Here is a 14,313-nt window from a genome sequence, read left to right on the forward strand (position 1 = left end):
CAGAAGTCTGGGCGCTGTGGAGCCCCCGACAGGCGCTGCGCGCACCTGAGGCTGGCGCCTCCGCCGCACCGTCCTCGGCCCGGCCCCGGGCAGCCCAGGGCCCCGGCGCGAGGAACGCGAGCCCCGGCCGCCGGGCCAGCACCTCGCGTCGCGCGCGGGCGTGTTTCGCTTCAGAAATCCCGCGTCGTCTCAGGCGCCCGGTCCTTCCCCGGGAAACAATCGCCGGTCCAGCCCGGAGTTCCACGCCGCTCGACTCCGGGCGGCCCCCTGGGTTCCCCCAGCCCCTGCCGCGTCCTTCCCGGCGTCTCGGCCGCGCGCCCAGGTGCCCCCGCGCCCCGCGCTGCCCCGCGCCCGGGCCTCCCGGCTCTGCAGTGCGTGGGTCCGCGCTCCTGCCGCGGGTCCAGCCTCTCCTCCCACCCGGCTCCGCCCAGCCTCCGCCGCGCCGGGGCTCCGGGCCCGGCCTCCCAGTCTCCCTCCCACCTCCGCCCCCCACCCCTCCCAGAGAGTTGCTATTTTTAGCCAACCCTCCGCGCGCCGCCACCGGCTCCGCTCACAGCCGCGCGGCCGCCCTCCCGAACCACCCCCCAACCCCGCGCCGCGGTGGCCGCGGCGGCGGCGGCGGCGCATCCCGCACCTCGCGAAGCGCGCACCCCGCGCCCCCAGCCCGCCGCACCGCGCCCGCCGCCCTCGCCGCCGTCTCCTCCTCGGGCGCCTGTCGCGGCCGGTAAGTCCCTGCTGGCGGAGCAGCGGCGGTCCCCGAGTCAACTTTCAGTCACCCCTTTGCTTCTGCCTCGCCATTCTCTTCTCCGCGAACGATGGCTGTTGGGCGAAGGGGGAGAAGTTAGGGGGTCGTCGGAGCGGGGCGAAGGAGGGCGCGATAGCCCGGGCGGGAGCGGGCGGAGGTGAGTGGCACCACAGCCTGGCCGCCGGCTGGTGCCCGGGGAGAGCCCTGGGAACGGGGGCCGAGCGTCCTCCGGATGCTCCGCTGGGTTCCTGGCTGGGGCTCCCCAGGTTCACAGAATCCCAGTCGGGACCCCTACACAGCTTGCCTGGCATTTCGCAGCCCGGAGGTTGGTGAGTTTAAGGCGCCTTTGTCACAAGTTCGGGGCCAGGTGATCTTTTTGGTGCAGACCTTGACATTTGCTAGACTGAGGCGAGGGTTCATGCCCCCCCAGCCCCGACACCCCCCCGCCCCCCAGTGGATGCTGGAGTCGAGTTATGAATGAAAAGTTTGTACTGCCAACGTGTTGCTTGAGGGGAGCAGCACTCAGTGGGGATACCTTTGACGTTTCATGGGGGACCTCAGTTCCGAGTCCATACGTCTGAATTCTGTGTTTAAGAAAAGTTCTGGAGCCTGGGGCATGGGAGATAAAGCTGTTGCTTGGCTAGTGGAAGGAGAGTGATGACTCGTAAACTTCCTGAGGTAAACTGGTTAGTTAAACGCCACCTGAGGGTGTCACAGCGGGGACCTGAGGGAGCCGAGGAGGGGCGGGGGCGTTCCCCGGGTGCTGAGCGGGCGGCGGCGGCCTGGCCTGGGGGGTTGCCCCCTGGTCTGCAGCGAACGGTCCGGGGTCAGAGGCCTGAGCGCGGGGACCGGAGCGGGACCGGGGAGGGGAGAGGGGCTGCTGCAGCCGACGACGCGGTTCCTGGCTGTGGAACTGCAGATGCCGCAGAGTCTCCCATGCTCCAGTTTCCGGAAGATTTTTCGTGTTTGTTTCCCCTGCCGGGGAGGTGTGTATAATCTCCTGAAAGGAACTTTTAGATTAAGTAACTGTAACATTTTGAAATCTGTGAGAAATGGAATATCTACACAGATCCCATTGTATGTCTGTGTTGTGTGTAGTAATGCATGGGTATATATAAAATGTGGGAGTGAGGTAAGAAGGGCTTTAAAAGTTTAACTGGAAAAGAAAATGAGCAGTTAATTTTTTTTTCTCCCCAAGTGGCATAACAATGCTTATTCAACAAATATTCTTGGTGTGCTGAGATTTATTATAAAGGTAAGATTTAGGAATTACAGGTTTTTGGAGTACAATTATGTTTTCAAATCTGACAGTTATTGACATGTAGGAAAAGGGAATAAGTACATAGAGAATCTATATTAAAGAAAAATAAATTATTTGGAAAGAAAATCCTTAGACATCTGAAAAGGTCTGGATGTTATTTTCTGATGTTCTAGAAATCTTTTAAATCCTGTAATTAATAACAGCACAGAATAAGTTGCAGTTGGTAAATGAGGACAATTAAAATTATCATGTTTAGAAGGGATATCTTTTGAACTACTCTTTGGTACTTTGGATGTTTATTATGGAAATTATTGTGATATTTGCTTTTTACCACAGATAATTAGTCCTACTTTTCCTTTTAAACCACTGTTCCAGTTTGGATCAATTTAATTACTCAAACATCAAATCACTGACATGCCTTCTGGAAAGCATTTGTTTTTGTTTTTTTTGGAAGGCGTTTGTATTTAAAATGTTTAATAAGAATATTATATTTTCAAAAGGACAATAATTTTGTCAGTTGTAAAGCTTTCTTGTAATTTATTTTCATCCATTTTGTTTGAATGAGGCAAATCTCAAGAAGAGAAGCATTTTCTTGCGATATGTTATTTTCTGTGTGGGGAAAAAGTGAATGTTTTCATATATGTTTCAGTCTCAAACAGGTGCATATAGAGTAGCAATCCTGAATCTGACTTTTGATATCAGCCTGCCAGCTAGAGGGAGAGATGCTTTCCCCTTTCTCTTCGTGAATTGGTCATCCCCGCTACAGATTGGACACCGTTTGATGCATACATGGTTGTGCAGAAGGAAGTTTAGAGTTTTACGCTAAGTACCAGCTTAAGGTTAGGAGGGAGATGGGTTTTTTGCTTCTCTTTTTTTCCTTCAGTCTTCCTGTTTCTCTCCTTCTGCAATTGATTCAGCCTATTGGTCTGGTCTTTATTGGAAAATCAGACCAAATACTCTGGCTGGAGAGTGGCATATTAAGTTGCTGTCTTCTGTAAAAATAAGAAAGGCTCTTCTGAAATTAAAAAGGTTATTTTATAAATTGTCACAGGCTGTTGCAATTGTTTTATGCTCATTATTGTAGTAGACAGAGTTGCTTTATGAAGTTACTGGCACTATCTGTAAATACTTATTGTGTATATTTGGCATGTATTAGGATAATATTTGGGTTTTAAGGAGTTTTAAATCATGAAGGTAACTGACCAGATAACATTTTTAATTAACTAGTTTAAATGATACACGTAGTTCACATTTATATTAATCTCTGTGTTGAAGGTTGTTTTAGGGTTGCAAAGTTTTCATTTCTTTTTATTAGCATTACTTCTATTTTGAATTTGTTTAAATGTTACAACATATTATATTGTAATTTACACTTGCTTAGTGGGGAAGGTGTAGGTTATTCTTAAATAGCGATACGGAGAAGTAGCTAACAAGGAGAGTCATTTGAGAAGCATATGGACATCATAAAATCCTTCTGTATGTAGCATCTGTACCTTCTCATTAGTGAAATATTGTAGTCATGGACATTTTTTGTTATTACATCCAAATATGGCTTTTTATTTTTGCTTCCATAGAATGTTTTAAAAATGTCATTTATATGAGTATTTAAGTTAGTGGGAGCTTTTATTGTTTGAAGCCCTTTCCTTTCAACAAAGACATCATACTTAATTTTTATCACACGTATCCACAGATACATACTGTTGTTTCCTAGCTTTGTGGTTATAACTCTTACCTTTTCTGGTGAATCTTCAAAACATTTGAGACATAGGTAGGAAGATACATCGTTCTCATTTTCAGAAGGAAGCAGCAGGTACACTGATAGACCCAAGGTCACACACCAGTGAATCAGTGTGAAGCTGAGGATAACATCTATATTTCCTGTATCCTGTTCACAATGGCAAGCTGCTCCCATGGCTATGTTATGACATTTCCATAAATTAAACTTTCCTAGATGTTTACATAAACCTGCTTTTATTTTGGCTCCACCTCAGGGCATACTGAACTTACAAGACGAGGGATCAAACCTGTGCCCCCTGCAATGGAAGTGTGGAGTCTTAACCTCTGGACTGCCAGGGATGCCCCAAACTTTCCTAGATATGTTTAAAATGCTGAACTTGGTAGATGTGCAGGTAGATTCTATGCCAGTCAATATAGTCCTAAGTGACTGGGCCCTTACTGTTGCCTGCTGGCTGGGGAGAACCATGCCTCTAGTAACAGGTTTTAGATCAGTTATACCCACCTCTGAGGGGTATCCACCCTTGCAGTCAGTCTATATCCCACACATCCCTTTGCCTCCTTATCAACTGTGTGCTGCCCTTTTATTGGTGAGAGCTGCTTTGAAGTTTATCAGCATAGTTGTTAAGCTTGAGGATCATCAGGCTCACTGCTGAGAGAACTCAGAATGTGATTTTTGAAGAGAGTATTGACAGAGAACAGTAATGGAAGTCCACTATATAAGCAGCCAATATCAATTAAAGTACATGTTTCTTGGGGTGTTAGGACATCCACTTTCTTATATTAGCTCTACTTCTTTAAATAGAGAGTTTATGCAGTTATCTAGTCATTTCTTTCTGTATAGACCTGCATTCTTGATAAATCAGACTTTAACAAAAAGAAAAAGGATAGCAATTTGTTCTTCTGTAAGGAAGGTATTAATGCTTTTATGACTTTTTCTTCATGCTCCCACATAACCTCTCCTTCAAATTTCACCAGAATTTTTGGGAGTAATTGCCCACATGATTTGTAAGAGCCAAGGTGATAGACTTTTGATATCAAATTATTAGATTTAAAAATGGAATACATTATCCAGGATGCAGAAAGAATCTTTGCAATTTCATAGACAATAGTATTGATAATATGTAATCTTACGCAAACTCTCATGTATTTGATGAAAGTCCTTCCAGTAATTTTGAATAAGCAGATGGTACCAGGAGCTCTCTACTGTATTAGGTTAATGTATGTGTGTGTGTGCACGTGCGTGTGTGTATGTGTGTGTGTATACATAAAACTGTTCTTTCCCCTAAATGTATGTTTTATGAGAGCTCATTAAAATTACTTTTAAATGTGAAATATTGAAAAGAAGTGACTATTCAAGGGTGACTTGCTGCTTACTATAATTAATTCTGTTTAGAACACCCAAAGAAGAAAACTCCCATTCTTTATATTCTTTGCTGCACCAAAGAGCGTATAGACTGCTGGTGAGATTGAGAGAAGTCAAGGTTACTGGAAATGATATGTTCTTTGCATTTCTACAGAATCTGTGGTAAGAAGATGGGTGTAGACTAGTCTAGTTTGAATGGAATAGTGATGAGTGGAATTTGAACTGGCCACTAGAAGAAGAATAAGATTCGGATCACTCAAATATCACTGAAGATATTTGGTAGCAAATCATTGAAATTAACTAGTTACTTTAGGTATTACATAAGCTTAGTAGACATTATTGACTCAGTTTGTTTTCTATTGCTTTGTAACATGTTACTACAAATTTAGCAGCTTAAAAAATGCATACTTATGATCTCAGTTTCATTGCTCAGGAGTTCACACATGGCTCAACTGGATCCTCTGTTCAGGGATCTCACCAGGTGTTCATCAGTGCTGCCGTGTTATCAGAGATTCACTGGGGAAAGACCTGCTTCCAAGCTTTCTTAGGTTGTTGGTAAAATTCATATCCTTGTGGTTGTAGGACTGAGGTCACCATTTTCTCATTGGCTATCAGAGACCACTCATAGCTCCTAGAGCCTGCCTGCTGTTCTTTGCCATGTGACCCTCTCACAGGCATGAGTGACCCTCTTACAGCATGGCATCTGCTATTCAAGGCCGATTAGAAAGAGTCTTTTGCTCCCATATGCTATAACATATATGAGTAACATGACATCACCTTTTCATGTAACAATCTAGAGTGACATCCATCACTTTGCCATCTTTTATTTGTTAGAAGCAAGTCATGTGTTCCACCCAAACTTAAGGGGAAGGAACTATACAAGGACATGATTCATTGGAGGTTACCTTAGCATATCTCCACCGCATTGACTAGTTCACAGAATCTCTGGGCTAGACAGCAGACCTGGCTTAGAAGCCACTTAGTCAGAAAGGTGCTCAGAATCACTCTGAAGAACTGATTCCGTCACTGTTGGCACACCAACTTCTAGAGGGGAAGGTGGACTCTTTCTTAAGAGAGGATATGCCATATACAATAGTGGGGTTCAGTTGTTCATGGCCAGAAAGAATGATGTATTCACTGCTAAAGAAGGAAGAAGAAATATTTTGAGCAAATGACTGCTTAATGAAGTGTTGAAGTTTTTGACCAAGGTAGGCGTGATGACCATCTGGAGAAGGGATTGAACTGTAGAGTGGCTGGAGCTATGCAACTCTTTAGAAAAAAACTCTTTTGGGATTTAGGAGAATGGTGGTGGTGAGGCCTCATTTAGGAATGGTTATAAGCAAGGACTCTGAATCACTGGTGTGAATGTTAGTCTAGGAATTAATTAGTCTCCAGTGTATTCCACATGGGAAAGATTTATAAGGGACTGGGTCTACCAGTCCTTACAGGGAACCATCCCTGTGCTTTGGAGTCCCACAGCATGGTTTCCTTTTATCTTAGAGGCTAGAGACCCTCTCGGGTCCACTGTACATCTGTGGCCCAGTGACTGTGGGGCATTGTTTAGGGGAATGGGGGTCAGTTGAGCATAACTAATGTCCAAACTCTTTTCAGGAATGATTTTATCTAATATTCCTCTCATTTCTAGCAACTGAGTTCAAGTTTCCCTAGTTCCACCTCCTCTTTCTTCCTTCCTCTCTCTCCAGATAAATGGAGGCTTTGAAAGGTGAAATGCTAATAGTCATTTAGATAGGAGTGGAAACAGGGTTTGAATGTAGGTTTGATTTCAAAACCCTTTGTCTTGTAATACACATCCCATACTTGCATGCAGTAAGCGAAGTTTCCAGGGCAAAAGCTTGTTTTTTTTTTCCCCATTGAAATGAATGTCAGCACTACAGTTGCTTTTGGATTCCTTCATTCATTTTGAGAGAGCTGGGTACTGGAAGATGAGGGTTAGAGAGAGGAGTGAGAGAGTGTGCTGCATCATGCATTCTTTTATTTTCCCAGCAGGAAGTACAGATTATCCATATCCCTTCCATATAAAAAGTAAGAATTTGAAAAAAAAAGTAAGAATATGGAGTGGAGTCTCTGTATTTTTATTTCTACTTATCATTTTGGCAGAAATAAAAAATTCTGTGTCTCCTTTCTCTCTTATATGTAGATTTCTACTGTTAAATTCAATCAGGAAACTATGAATTCTCATTGCCTTTTTGGTCATAGGGTTCTTTCTATAGCTTTTTCAGTAGATGCCACTGTTTTGATCTACTTGAAAAGTCTATTGAGACATTCCTCCTTTGTTCTTCTGTTACTCAGTTCCCCTTTCTACTCTGTGGTGCCTCTGAATTCTATTCATAGATATTCTACTTTTTTCCCCTTCTGTTTTATGTACTTAAATCTCTTCTTTAAATGGATCCAGTTCCATTGATCGGAATCATTGGCCCAGATCCCCTTACTGCTCTATTGCAAAATACAAGCTCAGTGTGGGACTCATCTGTATTCTGTTAATTTTACAGAGTGGTACCCTGTGTCCCAGCATGGATTGAGAAAGATTTCCTGGGTATTTGAATATTTCCTTTAAGATTTCCCTGGATATTTGAATCAAAATGTAAATATTTAAAACTGAGTATCCCCAAACTGCACTCTGATTTAGGTAAGGTGTATACCTATGAACCATTTATATGTGGCAGGTAGGTAGGGTATTGGGATGGCACCATCATGGCTTTGCCCTTCTGGAGTAGGACTGTTCTCAAAGAGGGAAATTGTGAGCCACTCAGCCTGATTATGGGTGACTGCAGTAACTTCATCAGAGCAAACTACAGCTCAGGAATTTTTGAAATAAACATATTTCTTCACACAGGTTTTAGATTTCTGACTGAGCTTAGGCTAGATTTAACTCTAAAAGCCAAAGCTCCTTAGTGTGACACCTAGATTCTCTCAGAGACTGGACTTAGCCTAGCTTTATTATCTTTCCATTTTTAACTCTTGCCACTTCCTGCTTTACACCTTTAAGGATTTAAGCCTTAAGCTTGGAGCTACCAAGTGGTTTAGATTTTAGGTGATGGGAAAGACAGCTTGAGAGAATAAATCAACCTGTAAAGAAAAGATGCGCATGTATGCATGTGTGAGTATGTGTATGCATGCGCGTGGTGGGTAGGGAACAAGTAGTAAGAGCATTTCAGTTTTTCAGTTCCTGCACCCATGCATTCTCAATGCTGTTCTATCACTGATTTTTCTGGGATTATGTTGTATGAGCAATAAATTGAATTTCTGCCCCTTGCAGTCAAGAGTACTCTGTAGTAGAGATTTCTGTTAGCCAAGCATTTGCAGTGTGTTTTTTGAACCTACTACTCCCAGAACTACCATATCCATTTCTTGCCTAACTCACACTTTGCTCCTCTGTGGTTTTACTTAAGAAAATGCCTCTTTTCTGCTTTCCTTTTTCTCTGGGCCCAGCTTATGTCCTTCTTCTTTTGTGATGCTTCCTCTTGATTTCGGTAGCTCACGGTGATCTCGTTCTTCTCTGAGTTCTCGCAGTAATTTAGAACTATGACAGTGGTTCACACAGGCTTACAAGTTGAATTTTAGTATAGATTTGATTAAGAAAATCCATAATAAAAAAAGGCTACCGTATGAGTAAAGTCTTTACAAAATTGGCCTTTTATTACTCAGAACAGCATCTTTGTACTTTTGAAATATGATGGTGAAAGTCACTCAGTTGTGTCCAGCTCTTTGTGCCCCCATGGACTATACAGTCCGTGGAATTCTCCAGGTCAGAATACTGGAGTGGGTAGCTTTTCCCTTCTCCAGGAGATCTTCCCAACCCAGGGATTGAACCCAGGTCTCCTGCATTGCAGGCGGATTCTTTACCATTTGAGCGACAAGAGAAGCCCAGGAGTACTGGAGTGGGTAGCCTATCCCTTCACCAGTGGATCTTCCTGACCAGGGAATCGAACTGGGGTCTCCTGCATTGCAGGCAGATTCTTTACCAACTGAGCTATCAGGGAAGCCCTTGAAATATGGTAGTATATTTAATATATGGAATGATTTAAATATATTATTTGTGATTTCTTTTCAGTTCCTCTGTGGCTCACTAGAGAGAGGTCCAAGGTCTCCCACATCTAGATAGAAAGGAGAGAAGAGAGGGGTTGGCTTCTTAAAGAGCACTCTTTTTAAATAAGACACCATAGGATGAGTGGTAGCAAAGGTTACTGGTCTGAATAGTGTGAACCTGTGCTGTGCTGTGCTGTGCTTAGTTGCTCAGCCGTGTCTGACTCTTTGTGGGCTGTAGTCCGCCATGCTCCTCTCCCGCCATGTCCATGGGGATTCTCCAGGCAAGAATACTGGAGTGGGTTGCCATGCCTTCCTCCAGGGGATCTTCCCAATCCAGGGATTGAACCCAGGTCTCCTGAATTGCTTGTGGATTCTTTACCATCTGAGCCATGAGGGAAACCCAAGAATACTGAAGTGGGTAGCCTATCCTTTCTCCAGGGGAACTTCCTGACCCAGGAATCGAACCGGGGTTTACTGGATTGCAGGTGGATTCTTTACCAGCTGAGTTACCTGATAAGCCCAGTGTTAACCTAGGTTATCCTTATTAAACATTTCACTTATGTATGTAGGAACACAGTACAAAATATAAACACTTTTACTTACAAATTTCACAAATTATAAAACCAAAGCCAATGAGAAAATATTAAATGTGAGCAATAGAGTTGGTGAAATTAAAAGGAACAACATTGAATTATTTTGCAAATGACATTGTATTGTTGAAATTACATTGCCAGTGTTGGGTTTAAGAGTATAAAAGATACAGCCTCAGATTCTATTCTTATTTAGTCTGTTTCTGTTTTATATTAGTATAGGAAGTGTCCTTTTAAAATGTAGATTAAAAATTACCATCAAAGCTTCATTTGCTGGTTCAAGGTAATCAGACTTCATACGTGATGAAAACTCTTACCAGTAAATAATCTTCAAATGTCAGTTTTAATGAAGTATCACCATAACTTCTTTTTGTTCTCTTAAAGATGTGATTAGCATTGTGAAGTTCCTGAATTCTAAATCAAATGTGTAAGCCGTATCCAAAGACTGAAGGAGGGGAGAACAGGTCGTATAGGAGCTCCACAGAGACAGGATGCACGCATCACCTTCACTCTCAACATGATGGTGATTTTGACCACTGTGGTGCAGGCACTTTTGGATACCTCTGCTACCAGGTGTTCTGCGTGCATGCTAAGTCACCTCAGTTGTGTCCGACTCTTCGTGACCCCATGAACTGTAGCCCGCCAGGCTCCTCTATCCTTAGGAATTCCCTAGGCAAGAATACTGGAGTGGGTTGCCATGCCCCCCTCCAGGGATCTTCCCAACCCAGGGATTGAACCCATGTCTCTTATGTTTCATGCATTCGCAGATGGGTTCTTTATACCGCTGGTGCCACCTGAGAAGTCCTACCCGGTGTTCTCTAATGACTCAGTTCATCCTCACCTCCCCCCACCCGATCAGACTTTATTTATTTAGCAAACTATTTAGGCCTTCACCTGGTACATGCATGTTTGAGAACACCAACAGCAGATGCCAGAATGAAAATTCATTGGTGGCATTTAGTTTTAAGATGCTTATCCAGAAATTAATTAGAATGCATTTATATGCATTTTAAGATTATCATTCCAATGAAAACGCAAAATGGAAGAAATAATCCAAATCAAACTCAGTGGATTTCAGTTTGAAGGCATAGTCTCAAATATTAATTGCCACTTAAAACATTGTACTTCTTACTCTGTTTTGTGTGTCATTTTTGTTGTTTAGTTGCTCAGTCATGTCTGACTCTTTTGTGATCCCATGGACTGTAGCCCACAAGGCTTCTCTGTCCATGGGATTTCCAAAGGAAGAATACTAGAGTGAGTTATCATTTCTTTCTCCAGGGGATCTTCCCAACCCAGGGATAGAACTTGTGTCTTCGGCATTGGCAGGCAGATTCTTTACCACTGAGCCACTGGGGAAACCCTGTGTGTCATTAGCCAGGTTGTAAGCCCCTTGAAGGCAGAGAGAACTTGGTTACTGTTTTTTGTTTTCTTATACATCACTAAGTGCATTTCTGATAGTTGGACCCAATACCCAAGTATTTGGTGTTTGATCAACTCTTTATAGTCATTATTTCTTACTCTTCTTGTGAGCTCCTTGAATGCAGGGAACATTTTGTTTTAATCCATGGATTTCAAATTCCTCACATAGTGACTGTCACATGAGGAATGCTCAATAAATTGTTCTACAAGAAAGAATGAATGAGTTATTGGCTTTGTGTGTGTGTGTATGTGTGTGTGTGTTAGTTTCATCTTTCGCATACGAGGCATCTCCAGTGACTGTATAGATCAGTGCTTTTCAATAGAAATATTTTCTGTCTGTGACTTTTGAGCACTTGAAAAGTAGGGAGTTAGGCTGAGAGCCTGCATCATTTACTTTTAGTTACATATATATATATATATATATATATATACAAACACACACACACACACACACACACACACACACACATGGCTGACATACACACACACACAGACACACACATATATATACTTATAAAATATACAGTAGTAGCCCTTTGGGGCTTCCTTTGTAGCTCAGCTGGTAAAGAATCTGCCTGCAATGCAGTAGACCCTAGTTTGATTCCTGGGTCGGGAAGTTACCCTGGAGAAAGGAAAGGCTTCCCAATTCAGTATTCTTGGGCTTCCCTGGTGGCTCGGATGGTAAAGAATCTGCCTGCAATGAGGGAGACCTGGGTTCGATCCCTGGGTCAGGAAGATCACCTGGAGGAGGGCATGGCAACCCACTCCAGTATTCTTGCCTGGAGAATCCCATGGATAGAGGAGCCTGGTAGGCTGCAGTCCATAGGGTCACACAGAGCTGGATATGACTAAAGCAACTGAGCAGTAGCAACAGCAGTCTTTTATCCATGGTTTCACTTTCTATAGTTTCAGTTACCCATGGTCAACTGTGGTCTGAAAATATTAAATGAAAAATTCCAAAAATAAACAATTCACAAGTTTTAAATTGCATGCCACTGTGGGCAGTGTGATGAAATCTCTTGCTGTCCCACTCTGTCCTGCCTGGGATGTGAATCATCCCTTTGTACAGTGTATCCACACTGTATGTGCTTCTGGCCTGTTTGTCACTTAGTAGCTTTCTTAGTTTTCAGATTGACTGTCTCATTATTGTAGTTCTTGTGCTCAAGTAATCCTTATTTTACTTAATAATGGCCACAAAGTGCAAGAGTAGTGATGCCAGCAGTTTGGATATTCTCTTACTGTGCCTAATTTATAGATTAAACTTAGTCTTAAGTGTGTGTACACACACACACACACACAAAAAAAAAACCATAGTGTATGTAGGGTTGGTACTGTCATCTTTTCAGGTATCCTCTGAGGGTCTTGGAATGTATCCTCTGCAGATAAAATGGGGATGGGACTACTGTGCAATCATGTGGCCAGTAGGCAGCCTAGGTCTAGATATAATGACTCCATTCTCAGACTCACTTGTTCACATCTGCAGCACAGCTACATTTTTTGGTTGTACTTGAATGTTATTGTTATTTATATGACTTTAAACATGGTGCAGTACATTCCATCAGTTTGTTTTCATTCTTTTCCCAGATACCCAACACTGCATGTTATCTCTTCATTCGTGTCACCATCTAATTTGGTTTCTCATCATTTCCTTGTGAGTCTACAGGCCTGACACCAACTGCTTTACCAGATAAATTTTATATTCACTTTTTAAAATGGCTCAGAATTCCTTGTATTTGCTGTTGCTGCTGCTGCTAAGTCACTTCAGTCGTGTCCGACACTGTGAGACCCCATAGACGGAAGCCCACCAGGCTCCCCCGTCCCTGGGATTCTCCAGGCAAGAACACTGGAGTGGGTTGCCATTTTCTTCTCCTTGTATTTGCTAGTCCCACTATTTTAATCCTTTCTTTCCTAATAAACTATTTAAACTTGGATTATCCATATCACTATGATGCTCATCATCTAAAATGATGTTTATGCTATGCTAGCCTTTATTTCCGGGGAAGGCAATGGCAACCCACTCCAGTACTCTTGGCTGGAAAGTCCCATGGATGGAGGAGCCTGGTAGGCTGCAGTCCATGTGGTCGCTAAGAATTAGACACGACTGAAGCGACTTAGCAGCAGCAGCAGCCTTTATTTGATGTAGTAATGTATGCTGATATTCTGAAAAGATTTTGAGTTCACCATATTCTTAAAAAATGTATTTGAATATTCCTTCTCTTCTGTTGATTTCTTTGCCTTTCTTGTTCTTTTACCCTTTCTGGTATAGGAGAAGAATGAAGACGCATCATATGAATTTAAAAACATTATATAACTCAGTCCATATGTAAGCTGTAATTCTTCCATAACAAGCTTCACAGCTGGTGTCAAAATACATGAAATAAATACAACAGGATTTTCTATTTAGAATGGGAGAAATTACTTCCAATAAGTAGCCAAAATCTTTTATGCGACTGTGGCACTTCCAGAGCAAGACTCAGAGTAAAATCCGTCATAAATTTATTGAGGTTCAGTGTTGAATATATTCATGTGTATTGTTCTGTTAATTCTTTCAAGAACGCTGAATCTAGTAATATGTAATGGTTATAGAGACTTAATATTCGAATAAATAGAAATGAATCTGCTGACAAGCAGAAACACTTTAGAATTTTCCATTCATCCTCTACTGCTGGAGATTTAATAGTTGTCTTATATGGCAGAATTTGAATGCACAGATTTTGGCATGGGACTTTTTTTCTTTTTGTTCACTTTATTTTAGACTAAAATAGTAGTTCCCAAACTTGAGTGGGCATCAGAATTTCTTTTCAAGGATGCTGAGTTAACCTATTTCCAAAGTAGTTTGCCTTTATTAGGTTTTCATCTTGAAGTCTACTTTTTCTCTTACTACCCAAAAGACCCATCTCCTTTGTATATTTTAATTTTCACTTTCATTCTACTGTAGAACTACTCACTGAAAGAACTTTTAGGTATGCTTTTGAATAGACTTCACAAGACAGGAGAAAAATTCAGTAGCTGTGTATAGAATTTTGCACTTGTGAATCGCCTACTGTGCTGTGGTTTTATGATTGCTTTCATCTACCTCTTAATGATGAGAACTGCTTTGTTATCTTCTCCCTCTAACTTTCCTAATAAACATTCTCATAAAAGCCCAAAT

At 42.4% G+C, this 14,313-nt stretch overlaps 1 protein-coding gene across 3 annotated transcripts in view; it reads left to right on the forward strand.

Annotated features, from left to right (window-relative positions):
* Positions 1–624: 624 nt before the first annotated feature.
* Positions 625–14,313, forward strand: part of LOC129552284 (histone deacetylase 9) — a 716,367-nt gene continuing 702,678 nt past the window's right edge. For 2 of the 3 annotated variants that reach the window (XM_088833594.1, XM_088833606.1), the window contains exon 1: positions 625–724. The gene's annotated coding sequence lies outside the window, so the exon portion shown is untranslated. The remainder of the gene's footprint in view (positions 725–14,313) is intronic. The other variant, XM_088833586.1, reaches the window with a different exon arrangement.

This window comes from Moschus berezovskii, chromosome 3, assembly GCF_049115385.1.
Source record: "Moschus berezovskii isolate FMDL1 chromosome 3, NW_MosBer_1.0, whole genome shotgun sequence".
Classification (NCBI taxonomy): domain Eukaryota; kingdom Metazoa; phylum Chordata; class Mammalia; order Artiodactyla; family Moschidae; genus Moschus; species Moschus berezovskii.